Source organism: Ictidomys tridecemlineatus, chromosome 2 (genome assembly GCF_052094955.1).
Source record: "Ictidomys tridecemlineatus isolate mIctTri1 chromosome 2, mIctTri1.hap1, whole genome shotgun sequence".
Lineage (NCBI taxonomy): Eukaryota > Metazoa > Chordata > Mammalia > Rodentia > Sciuridae > Ictidomys > Ictidomys tridecemlineatus.
The window spans coordinates 160,285,328-160,297,648 of NC_135478.1; the positions used below are offsets into that span (position 1 = coordinate 160,285,328).

General features: G+C 34.3%; 1 pseudogene; it reads left to right on the plus strand.

Moving 5' to 3' along the window:
* The first annotated feature begins 3,619 nt into the window (after positions 1 to 3,619).
* On the plus strand, positions 3,620 to 4,355 carry LOC101971036 (transcription initiation factor TFIID subunit 9-like; annotated as a pseudogene).
* Positions 4,356 to 12,321: the final 7,966 nt, after the last annotated feature.

Here is a 12,321-nt window from a genome sequence, read left to right on the forward strand (position 1 = left end):
ATAGATCCTTAATCTCCAGGATATATGTGGAACTCAAAAAATTTAGCACCAAAACAAACAAACAAATAACCCAGTCAATAAATGGGCTATGAAACTGAACAGGCACCTCACAGAAGAAGAAATACAAATGGTTAACAAATACACAGAAAAATGTTCAACATCCCTAGCAACTAAAGAAATGCAAATTAAAACTAAACTAAGATTCCTTCTTACTACAGTCAGAATGGCAATTAAAAGGATACAAACAATAATAAATGTTGGCGACGATGTGGGGAAAAAGGTATATATTTCTGGTGGGACTGAAATTTGGTGCAACCACTCTGGAAAGCAGTATGGATATTTCTCTGAAAAAAATAACATCACCATTTGTCCCAGTTATCCCACTCCTCAGTCGATGCCCAAAGGGCTTAAAATCAGCATACTACAGTGACAAGGCCACATCAATATTTATAGCAGTTTAATTCAAAGTAGCTAAGCTATGGATCCAACCTAGGTGCTCTTCAACAGATGAATGGATAAAGAAAATCTGGTATATATACACAATGGAATATTACTCAGCCATAAAGAAGAATAAAATTATGGAATTTGTAGGTAAATGGGATGAACTAGAGACTATCGTGCTAAGTGAAGTAAGCCAATCCAAAAACCAAAGTCCAAATATTCTCTCTAATATGAAAATGCTGACTCCTAATAGGTGGAGGGGAAGGAGGAGTGGATGTTCACTGGATTAGATAGAGGGGGAGTGGGAAGAAGGGAGGAGATATGGAAATGAGAAGACAGTAGAATGAATCATAAATAACTTACTTATGTTCATCTATGAATACAAAGATCAGTGTAACTCCACATCATATACAACCACAAGAATGGGAAGTTATACTCCAAGTATGTGAAATATGTCAAAATATACTCTGTCATGTATATCTAAAATGAACAAATAAAAAAAGAATGGGCTCAAGAGATCTATAACTTGGTGCTTAAAGTCAACAGTTACTTATTGAATAATGTTTTTTAATAGGGTAAATCTCATTAAATCTATTAGAACTTCTCAAAGAAACAGAAACAATAGAATATATAGAGATATATAAGGAATTATTTATTCGGGAAATCATCTTAGGCAATTATGGAGGCCAAGAAGTTCCAAGGCGTGTCATCTGAAAGCTGAAGAACCAGGAAATCTGGTGGCACAATTCAGTCCTACACTGAAGGCCTGAAAAAGAAGGCAAACAATAATTTCTTAGCCCCAAAGTCTGAGAACCACAAACTTCTGTGTCCAGGAACAGAAGATGTTGTCCAAGCTCAAGAAGAGAGGGAAAGCAACCCTTCTGCCTTTTGGCTCTATCTAGGTCCTCATTCAGTTAGTCACCCATATTGCTGATGATAGATCTTCTTTACTCAACCTACAGATTCAGATGTTAACCTCTTCTAGAAACGCTGTCACAGGGAAGCCAGATTCAATGTGTAACCCGCTATCCAGGCATCTGTTAACCACATCAAGTTGACATAAAATTAACCGTTACAGTCTTCTTCCCACAGTAAGATAAAAATTTTTAGAAAGATGGAGGATAAAAACACAGGCTATAGACTGGGAGAAAATATTTACAAACCTCAACTCCATCCATGTAAATATACAATTATATTAAAATATAAAGTTTAATTTTAAACAAGGCATAAAGAGAAAGACTGAGAATGTATAGAGTTTTAGTGATTAGGTAATTTGTTCAAAGCCACACACCTTCAAGACATAAATGAAAGACACACTGAGTTCTTATTCAGTAAAAATTCACTTGAAATATTGATGAAAACAAATTCCAATAAGGACCACAGGAAAATTTGAGGAAAAATATTTAATTACAACCCATCCATATATTTTTTTCAATCATGTAATTATTAGAGGAAAGAAAAAAAATCTCTTTTTGTAGGTTATTATTCACTTTTGGTATGTTTCTTAGTAAATATTTTTATTACTAATATAGGATGATGTTTTGAAGACAGAAAATGTATATCAGTCTTAATTACACTGAAATGCCTGATTTGGTTTTGTTATGATTTATTTATTTAAAAAATCATATTGTCCACTCACTATTACTCAGACTTTGTTTTTTTTTTTTTTGCTCAACTGTTTTCTTTACTTATCTTTATATCTAATAAAACCAAAGAGTTTCAATATACAGGTATCAGTTTGTTATTGCCTTTATTCCTATTTGGGTCATTTATTCTAAAGATTCTCTTGGCTTCTGGGGGAAAAAACCTAACCAAAATAAGCAAAGTAACCAGAGTAAGCAAAACAAATAGGCTGTCATGTCTTTTTTTCCCACTGCACGATAATGATATCTATACATGGAAACTAGTTATCATTTAAAGGGAAAATCTCAGTGAAAACAATGTCAATTGCATGTTACTTGGACTATTATGGAATTTTTTCATGGTAGGAGAGATTTTCCAGCAAAAGGTTTATATTTTTTTCCTTATTTATTGAAAAAATAATATTTACAATATTTTGTTTCCTAGAGTAAATATGGCCTTTCACTCCTTTAAATCATCCCATTCTAGAAACTGAACTTAAAAGTGGAAGAGTGCTTGTTTTGCCCAGAATGAGGGCCAGAAGTTAAGTCACTGAACATTCTGGAAGGAAGAATAATCACAAAAAAGGGTTACGGTGTTTGCACACAAAGATCAATACTGTTTTCAGCCTACATTTTCTATTTATAAGAGCACAATATACTGTAATAATAGTTGTTTTCCAGCAGTTGCATTCTGGTGTATGTTCTAGTTGACCTCTGATCCATAAAACACAGGTTAGTTATATATTTTGCTTTCGTTTGGGTTAAATTTCAATTGACACTTACAATGCTCCTTTTTCTCAAGAAGTTTTGAACCATTCACTTTACCCTTCAAGCCAAGATACTTTGGGATGTAATAGGAATGCTATAACCATCACCTAGGACTATCAGCATAAATCTATACTATCTCAAGCAAAGTAGGACATTCAGTAAAATAACTATGCATGTTAGGATAATACTTTTTTAATTTTATTTTTGAGACCCAAATGTGAAACAGATTACTTATCAAGTGACTATATAAGCTTCTCTATAAAAGGAAACTTAGCAGTTCTGAATAATCTATTTCAAAAACTTCAATGTGTTATCAACCCATTAAATAAAAGTTAAAATAGAAGAGGAAGCAAAAAGATGGTCATATATGTTTGTATAAAGTGGAGATATCTCTCTATTTTTTTTCTTGAGAGAAAGAGAGAGATTGTGTGTATATGCTGTCACACAGAGAAAAGGAGGGGAGAGTTAGCTCCCCAGAGTTTTAGCTTCATCTATGCTATTGTACCACATTTCACTTTTTGAAGCTCAGTATTTTTTTTTAATTTACCAATAAAAGGAAAATACCTATATTATCTCAAGGAGTTTTTTTGACATTGCGACTCCTCCTGGTAGTGCTCTGGACTGCAGAGCAGTGAGCTGAGGCACTCGTATAGATGCAGGACTATGTTGTTTCTGAACATTCTGCTCACTGATAGTCCAGGAGTTGGAAACACCACACTAGGCAAAGAACTTGCATCAAGATCAGGATGGAAATACAACAATGTGGGTGATTTAGCTTGAGAAGCTTGATGGTGGGAAATCACAGAGTTCGACAAGATGTCTTCTCCCAGGAGCATGCCAAGAGATGCACGGATATGGCTATTCAGAATATGAACCAGATATTGAAGTTTGCCTCCCAATATGTGACCACAGTTCTAGATGATGCTAAAGTCCTAGCCATGCTTAGAAGGATACAGTTGATGCAAATGATGTGCCATTGGCAATGCAGTGTCCAGCTGACCAGCCATTTACATCTTCTCCCCCAAGATACTTTATTAGATATTGCAAAGCAAAGAAATCAACCCCCTTTACTATTTATCAAACCATTCAGTTCTACATTGCCACCTAATTGATATTGCTTAACAGCTCTAAATTATAGGCTCAAATATTTACCAAAAAAGTGGGGGGCATCTACTTCTACTGCAAGAATAACATTTTCATGATTAAGTGTTAGTTCAGTTACTAGCAGACCAAGTATTCCCACCCTAGGCACAAAACCCACACAAACTATGTTTGTTTCAACTAAAGTAGGGACTCCAGTGACTCTTATGGGGCAAAGGTTTATAGTACAGAAACCAGATTTACAATTCCTTGCTGTAAGGCCCAATTCCTGCAACATCAGCAATTCAGAGTATTCTAGTTAATCCATTGTTAATTGAATACAAACACATCCTTATTACCAATATGGTATCATCACAAAATACTGCCAATGAAACATCAAATGCGTTAAAAAGAAAACATGAAGATGATGATGGTGACGACTGATAATTTTGTTATCTAGTTCTGATGCCTGTAACCTGTATACTCAGTCTTGAATCCATTATACTGAAATTAAAGACACATGCTGGATGTTTTCAAATTATATTTTAGAAAATTTCTTAAATAGTATTTAATGAGCAAATCATAGTTACTATTTTTTTCAATTGAAATGTTAAATTTTCTTCAGTAGGATTAGTAATGGTTTTTCATTATCCTTTATATGTAAAAATTAAAGTTTTTCATTGAAGGAAAAAAAGATAATTTTTCTGACATTGAATGGAAAGTCATTGAGAATTGCAGTTTAAATATAGTTTCGGGAGATACAAATCTCAAATTCAAATATATTCAACATATACATTGAAAGCAATGAATTATAGCTTTGATTATTCAATCCATCAACCCCTGAATTTCAGGCGAGGCAAGGGAATAGAAGGCAGCTGTTATGGTTTGGATCTGGAGTGTCCCACAAAAGAGGTTCAGAGTTGAACCTGAAGAGAACATGAAAGGAATAAAGAAGGTTAAAATTAAAAATTCTATGGATGTATGCTTGTTTTCCTTTCTTTTCCCAGCTTATTTAAAAGGCATATATTATAAAAGTAATATTTATAACAATGTATTATTGTATTTTGTTTTAATTTGGATCTGGAATGTCCCCCAAAAGGCTCATGTGTTGGAAGCGTGGTCCCCAAAGCAACGAGGTTCAGAGGTGGAGCTTTTAGGCAATGACTGGATTGTGAGTGCTCTGACCATTTGATGGATTCATCTATAGATAGCTAAATGAACAGTTGGCAAGTGGAATCTGGTTGGAAGAAGTAAGTCACTGGCGGCATGCCCAGGAAGGGTTTGTTACTGCCCCATTCTGTCTTTCTCTCTTCCTTCTTCTTTCACTCGCCCTTTCCCTCTTTCCTGGCTGCCATGAACTGAGCAGCCTCTTCCACCGTCCACCATGATGTTCTGCCTCCTCTCAGGCCCACAGCAATGGAGCCTTCTGACCATGGACTGTCTCCTCTGAAACTGCAAGCCAAAATAAACTTGTCCCCTAAGTTGTTCTTGTCAGGCATTTTGTCAGCAACAAAAAGCTAACTAACACACAGACTCACCTGAAGAATGGAGACCTTGGGCCAAAATTTCCTCAGTTAGTGAGAAAAACCTCTGAATACAGTGCATGAAGTAAATAAAAGCATGAAATCCCTTAAAGTTAGTTCCATGCTTCATTTTAAGAAGTACTATTAGGCAAGAGAAATTTATCAATGTTTGGATTGCACAAATATACAATTTAATATAAAAAAAGGTATTTCCATATACAGTTTCAGTAACTGAAATCTGAAAGTTATTTTCAGAATGTTATGCTTAATGATCTACATAATTTCAGATAAAAGAACAATTTTATGTGTTAATATTTTGATTGCCAGAAAGTTTGCTAACAAATTCAATTTAATTCTATATAATTAAGTCTTCGTTCTATTTCTGTAACATTAATTTTTAATTTCTATTCTTTAATTACTATAGTCTCTAAAAAACTTTCACTTTTCTTTCTTTATTTCTTTTTTTTTTTTTTTTTGGCAGCTGTCTATAGTTTTGGAAAGAAAAAAAGAAAAAGGTGAAAAAGTAAAAAGTCAATTTACTAAAGCCCAAAATGTTCAGCAACAAAGCAATTGTTATTCCAAGTGTAATAATATTATATTTAGCAAGCATCTCAATAAATAAAAATCCTCCCAATTTCCTTCATAAGTGCTACTTTTAAAGTGCTGGATTGGTCTTCCATTACCATGGTTACTAATATAATAAAAAGTAAATTTCAATTTTTCTTCCAACTTACTATGATTCTGTTCTTGGCTCAGAACTTCACTGATTGCATAAGAAGTTTTATGCTGGGGAGAACCATAAATTTACTGAAGAGAGAATAAATATTGTTCTGTTAGATCCTTGTTCACAGAGATTTTTTAATTAGACATTAGCTTTCTAAAAGCAACAGATGCTCTTAAACAGGGAAAATAGCATGACAAAATGCAACACTGCTTACAGAGATTTCACTATCCCTCTTTTTTATTTACAAAGCATCAAAATTTTAAAAACTACATATGAGAATTCAATTAAGATTCAAGGCAGTCAACAGAGAGAAATCTATTTATATAGGTCTATATAAATAGATTTCTTAAGGATACGTGGATAAATATATGCCTTTACCCAATTAAAAAATGTGCATTAATAATGTCATCAACTGAGACCTTTATTAAATTGGTGATTTTTTTAATATCCAATTGTCTTTTTTCAGTGCCCTATCACAGTCACCTAGACAGAATTTGTGAGATAGATAATGCCTGAGTACGAAAGTAAGAAAATGGAAAACAACTGGTTAGAAAACCAAGTTTAAGAATTTTGGTTTGTGTCTTCTCTTTATCAGGTTTATCTTGAGGAGAATGGTTTCAAACAAGGATGGGCCTGAAAAGATTTAGTTGGCATTTCTTGGAGGTAGTGATGGGAGGAGTAGTTGCTATGGGCATCACTGGGAAGAGACCAGGGAGGCATCCTGCAGTGAACTAGACTGCCCCATGAAGCACAGAGTGATCTTGTTCATGATGTCAGTGGAGAAGTCAGGCTCTAGGTCAAGGATAATGAGACGGTTCAATCCTAAGAGTCACTATAATCAGTGACAGCTGGTAGAGGCATTTCGTTTGTTCTGTTTTGTGACTTAAGAAAACTTGTGAGGCTATTTCCAGTCATGATGGAAATAATGTTAGTGTATCACTGATTTCTAACATGGGTAAAGAAGAAAAATAGAAGTTTCATTTTCTATTTAAAACCTATGTTCCATAGATCTTGGAGTTCTAATTGTTTGCCCCGATGCATAAAATAGCTAAGAATATAAAAGGTTGTTATTTAAAGTAATTATTTGTCTTCTGATGACTTTTTTCTCCCCTTTGTCTTTGACAGAAACAAAACAAAACAATACACAAACAAAAACTTGAGACTGGGCTAATTAAAGTTTAGAATCATTTTGAGTGCAGAGATGCTTTGTCTGGGAGCCTATGCAAGTAACCTATTTTCATTCTGAATTTCATTAACTGTTTTTTACATGAATTCACAAGTACTCAAAATTCTGTCCCATTTTTTCTGTATAATCTAATACAACAATCAAAACTATACATTTGAAACTTTAAGAGAAAGTCATTAGGCTCAATGCCTTATTTTGTATATAGATCACTACAGGTTACTTGGATTTTTTTTTTTCACATATGATAGAAAACAAGAAAGAAATTAACAATCAAATGTAACAGTTTCTGAAAAAATATTTTCTAGGTATACTTACTGGTCTGAGAAAGTTAATGTAGGGACTCTTTACCAATCTTACTACATAAAATATTCAAAAAATAATATCTTGATGGTTATGTCCAAAATTCAATACATTTGGTTTCCTAAAGCAGCAAGTAACAGAAACGTGTTTTGCAGAAAATGATACAGCATATGCCAAGATGGGATGGTAATTATCATCAGCTTTTATGTGTAATGGTGATAGGATGTTATTACAGCCATCAAATCTACCAGTGTCTTATAATCAAGTTTAAACATAGTGTTGGGGCAGCAGAAACCAGCTCTGTGATTTAGTGACAGAAGGGAAAAAAGTACATTTCATGAAAGGTTCTAAACATACCGAAGGAGGAAAACAAAGTGGCTTACACTGAGGTACAATTAACACTAGATTCCCTACCTTAGTTTTCTCTCCTTGGGCTTCAAGCCCCCAAGAGAAAACCAGTCTCTTCCTAGTAGTTCATACATTAGCATTTCCATGATAATCACATTTTTTTTTCTCCTCAAATTTTCCAGTGGGTTCATGTTTCTCAGAATAAAACAGAAGTTCCTATGATGCTCAACAAAGTCCTACACAATCCAGCCATTCACTAGTTCCCCAACTTCACCTATTTCTTTTACTCTTGCTCACTGGGTCTTAGCATCCCTGGCCTGCTTACCATTCCCCTAAAATGGTAAACATGCCCTACCTTGGGGACTTTACTATTTACTTCTCTTTTCCTCCAAATTTCTGCATTATTTACTCCCTCTTTGTTCAAATATTGTCACTATCACCATTTAAATATGTGACCCTAGGTTCATCAACCCCAGTCATCCTCTATTTGCCTCCCATGCCTCATTTTTCTCTGAGAGTGTACTACCTTCCCCATTAGGCTTCTTCCTAAATAATCTGAGTAAATTGTGCACTAATTGAAATATTTTGGGCTGGGGATGTAGCTCAGTTGGTAGAGTGCTTGCCTCATATGCACAAGGCCATGGGTTCAATCCCCAGCACCACAATATATATATATATATTTTCCTTATGCATTTTCATATCAGTGAAGACAGTATACTTAAAAGTGTACTTAAATAATGTATTTTTTACTTCTGAATGATCAGATCTAAAATGAATCCAAAATAGTTTTTGAAATACAAATCATTCTTATTGTTGTTTAAATTCCCCTTATTTAGCATAAACTTTGGTGGGATTTGCTGAAATGCAAAGGATCTTTTTGTTTATTTTTTTTTTTTTTAGCTGTGTGATTCAAGCAGTTATAATTCAACCAGAAAAATCACATTATGGTAAACGTTAATGACTGCTGTTATTTTTATTTTGTTTTTCTCCCTTTGAATTGCCTTTTAATTATTAAACAAAAGATATGAGATGGTTTTATTGACATTTATATGTACCATTTCTTGCTCAGTGCCTGTCACATGCTAAATAATCAATAAACGCTGGTTAAATTAAAGAACAGGTAATTTAGTACTATAGGTGCTCAGTGATTAGAATTAGTAATAGAATAATTTCTAAATTCGTCTTTTAAAATATGCACTTTTATCGTTTTTTTTTTTTTTTTGTGGAAATACTAAAACAAGCTAGTTTCTATGAATGACCTTTCTGTTGTTAAGGGCACATGGACCAGCTATTTCACTTCCAAGTTAAATTTCTTACTTCACAGTAATGTCAAGAGGAAGTTACCTTTCATCTGAACTGTAATTTAAAGCCCATATTAGGAAATATCTCTTTACCACAAGTCTACACTCTATATATTTTTTAGAATGGCATGTGTTCTCACTGACAGATTACATGAATTTATTTCAGATCTTCTGGATTTAGTAACTAATCTTTTAAATAAAATTCTATGCCAAAAAAAAAGCCAGAATTTCTCTCCATTCCTAAAATTTTAAAAAGACATTCAACAAATTTTAAATTTAGAATTATATGCTCTGAGTCTGAGACAAATTTAACTTAATTTTTCACATTTTGCTCCAAACTGTCCTGTTTGGTAGAGTATATTAGTTTTCTAGGGCTGCTGTAGCAAAGTACCACAAAGCAGATGGTTTACAATGACAAATATACTGTCACAGTTCTAGAAACTAAGCATTCAAAAGCAAGGTGTCAGCAGGGCCTTGTTTCTTCTAAACTTGTGGGGAGGCCCCTTCCTTGTCCTTTGGGATTCCTTGGTGCTCTTTGGCCTTCATCTGCATCACCCCAATCTCTGCCTCTGCTGTCACATGGTGCGTTCCCCTTGTGTGTCTCTTTGCTTCTTCTAAGGACACAAATCATAGTGGATTATAAGTCTGCCCTATTCAGTATGACTTCATCTTAACCAACTGCATGTGCAGTGACACCACTCACAAATAAGGTCACAGTCTGAAACACTGGGAATTAGGACATCAATATACCTTTTGAGGGATAAAATATAAGCACTTTTCTAAGGAGGAAAAAAAACTTAGAATTTCAAGTGAGTCTACGTACTGAGAAGTAAAATAATGTAGTGATCAAGAGCATAGACCCTTAATTCTAGGAGCATTTCACTGATTCCTAAAGGAAAAGGAGTTTGCTATTAAGGGAGGAAAATGTATTCCAGACACATTTGAGCCACAGAGTTGCACAATTCATCGTGAATATGGAGAATTGTGTGTGAAATCAATGGGATGAAAAAAATGCCCTTATAAATAAAGGTAAATCTTTCCTACGGAATTTTAATTAATAAATGTAGACATAACTAGTATTTTTTTAAATCACCATTAAACATCACAGTAACAATCACTGCTTCCATCCTTCACTGACAAATGCTAAAATTAGTGAGCAAAACTTTAAAGAGAAGTAGAACATTTGTGTAGCCTCGAATTATATTTTACAAATTATTTGTTATTGTGTGGCTTTAGCGTATCTCCAAACTTTGGTATGTCTCTTCCCTAAGTGTGAGCTGGATTAGTGGCTCAATTCTAATGATTCAAGCCTAGAGAAAGAGAGATGGGAGGTTTATAGTGAAGAACTCTGGCAAACAGAGCCATGTAATCAAATGATCAGAGTTATCATCACTGGTAATAAGCCACATTAATATCATAAGTTCCATTATTATGAGGAAAAAATGGGTACTTTGCCTCTGTAATAGTCCTCCTCAATACTGAAACCCCAGTCTAGTCATAAGAAAACACAAATTAGGACACATTGTGCAAAACACCTGACCTGTGTCTTTCAAAACTGTCAAGGTCTTTCATGACTGAGGTCCTTCATATATTGGCAACCAAGGTACCATGGCAACATAAATAAAATATGGTACTCTGTATTCAGTCCTGGAATAGGAAAACGAAACTGATAGAAAATGGTTGAAATCCAAATAAAGCCTAAAGATTGTATGAATATTAATTTCTTAATTCCATGGTTAAATAAAATGTTAACGTTAAGGGGAAAAGAGGGGAAAGGACAGGAACTCTATGCTATCTTTATCTCTTCCATAAATCTAAAATTATTTCATAATAAATGGTTCTTTAAAAAATATTGAATTCCATCAATGTCGATGTAAAAAAGTCAGGATATCTTCTCCCCTAAAATAGGTGAAAAAGGAAAAAAGTAAGACACATCCATTTCAGGGCTTTAAAGTTTGACCAATTACAAAGTCTATATTGAGAGGTGATTACACATGGAAAGCCACTAGATTTCTGGGTAATAACAATGGTATCCCTGGTCCCATCCTCCTTCCCCTGACACAATACCCCAGTTCCACCAGCTCAGTAGTTTTACCTACACAGAACTGTCTGGGAAAATATTGCTGGCAGAGAGTGGCAAGAGTGTTATCAGTGAATGTAACATGGTCAGTAGGAAACAAAAGGCAAACCTGCAGTTTTGCTCCCATGAGGGTACAGTCCTAGCTGGAATACACATGGATGATCCAGAACTTTATCAGACAGGTCCTGTAAAAAAGAGAGCCATAGAAAGAGTAGATAGACACACATTCCTGGCTGGCTCAGAAACCACATCCTTGCAAGGGAGACCCAGGAGCCTGGCAGAAAGTAAAAGGTGAGATGGATTAAGAAGTACTTGAGTTGTGAACATGCTCTTCGACATACACACGAGTATATTAGAGTATATTATCAAGGGCAGAAGCTTCAATTATCCAAAATAATTCACAAACTCTTCACAAATATAGAATTGAGGTGGCATCAAAGATCACCTTCATTTTATGACTCATAGTTCTTTGACAGCTGGTGCCTATTGAGCTTAATTTTACCTTTCTCCCCATTAAGGACAAAGTGGCAGAGAACATTAGCAAAATGAAAATACACAGATGACAATAACTACAGCAACCACAAACTAACAAAAATTCAAAGTATTTAAATAAGCTAAAGAGAGGGGCAGATAATGACAGAGTTTAAAGAGAGAAAAGACAGCCACAAAGATTGACACTGGTGAATAATACTGATTACTCAATGTTTAATATAATATTGTAAACTACTGAACACAAATCTTTTTATTACTTTTTTGTGAAGAAAGACTTTATTGAAATAGAAGACTAAAGAAGATCAAGGTGAAATTTTCAGGTCATTTAGGGTAGAAAAGTGACATGAGAAGAGATGTGACAGTAGCAAACCTTTTTCTGTCTTATCATCATGCACTATTTAACCCCAAATGTATTTTGATCATAACTGAGTAAAAACTAAAATAAGGCAACATATA